Here is a 1610-nt window from a genome sequence, read left to right as displayed (position 1 = left end):
GGCCTTGGGCTCCTGGCCCTAATACGACCCCGATGCCTAGAAGACCGAGGGAGCTGGCTGCTGGTTGGCAGGACAAGGGAGGGCTCTTGTCTGGAGGGTGGGGTGTGGTGTGCACCTGTGGGTCCCTACATGAAGCCTCACACTTGGGCTTGGGTTCCATCTGGGACACAGGTCTCTGCTCTTTCTGTCCCCACGTGCCCTCCCCCGGGTCCCTTCAGGGGCCTGAACAAGAAACATTCCAGGGGGAAGGGAAGGTAGCGCAGACCTCGGGTAGATGGGGCCCCCCTCCCGGCCCGGGCGGAAGGAGGCGGCATCTCCCTGCCGGGGCCACAGCCGTGCTGCACAGGACACGCCTCGTCGCTGGTGTATTGTCCCCCAGGCTTCAGCCTGCAGAGCGCCCGATACCCACGCTGGCTGGCGTCCCGTAGCTGAGCCCCTGCACTGAGTGCCAGCACCTCCCCCCTAGACCCCCCACCCCTGCCCCCGTGGGCGCCTCCTGGGCGTGGGAGACAGGCCCGACTCGGGGAGGAAGGTCACCTGCCAGCGGCCGCTGCTGTTTCCCGAGAGGACACCCTGTGGCCTGGAGTCCACTCCTGGCGCCGTGCCCAGCCCCGTGGTCCCCACGCGAGCCCCTCCCGGGCCGTGGGGACCAGTGTCAGCGGCCGCTGGAGCTCTGGTAGCTTCCCTCTGCCTGCTGAGCTGTAAGCCTGGATTGAATGGTATTTTGTACATTTTAAAGGCCAACAACCCAGAACAGCACCTGCCTGCCCCACCCCAGGGAGGGGTTCCCAGTAGAGGCCCCGCCTGGAGGCTCTGCCCTGGGAACCTCCCTGATCAATAGAAAGACCCCGGCCACGGCCACGGCCACAGCCACGGCCACGGCCACGGAGGGTGAGGCGGGTGAGCGACACAGCCGCTGGGGGTCCCTGAGGACAAGGGGCTGTCAAATGAGGTTTCAGGGTTTTCAAATGTCATTCTCTGCATTTTCCGCTGTGAAACTTCATCACAGGAAATGAGGGAAACAGAAACAATGCCCATAATCCCACAGTCCAAACAGCCCCAGCGACACCTCAGGCCTCGCTCTAGCCCTCCTCGTGTGCTCACTGACACGGTTGTGATCACTGTGCGTGTCATTCCGTGTCCTACCTTCTCCCTCAAAATCGAACCAGCAGCACTTCCCTGTGCTTCCCGAGTCTCGGAACTCTCACTAAAGCCTCTGTGCTCTGTCCACCCCAGGAAGGGCTGCTGGCCTCTCGTCCTGGACGGTTCGGTTCACACCTTCTCACTCTTCTTCCTTAACCCCTAGAGTGCCGGGGAAGTGATCGAGCTCCTCCTGCAGTGTCCAGTTCTAAGCCTGCTTTTATTAGTGATGATGATATTGCTAAATATGCAATTCTTGCAACTCTCACTAAAGCCTCTGTGCTCTGTCCACCCCAGGAAGGGCTGCTGGCCTCTCGTCCTGGACGGTTCGGTTCACACCTTCTCACTCTTCTTCCTTAACCCCTAGAGTGCCGGGGAAGTGATCGAGCTCCTCCTGCAGTGTCCAGTTCTAAGCCTGCTTTTATTAGTGATGATGATATTGCTAAATATGTCAATTCTTGCTGTGAAGA

This window comes from Myotis brandtii, unplaced genomic scaffold, assembly GCF_000412655.1.
Source record: "Myotis brandtii unplaced genomic scaffold, ASM41265v1 scaffold139, whole genome shotgun sequence".
In the NCBI taxonomy this organism is placed as follows: domain Eukaryota; kingdom Metazoa; phylum Chordata; class Mammalia; order Chiroptera; family Vespertilionidae; genus Myotis; species Myotis brandtii.
This window is presented reverse-complemented; position numbering follows the sequence as displayed.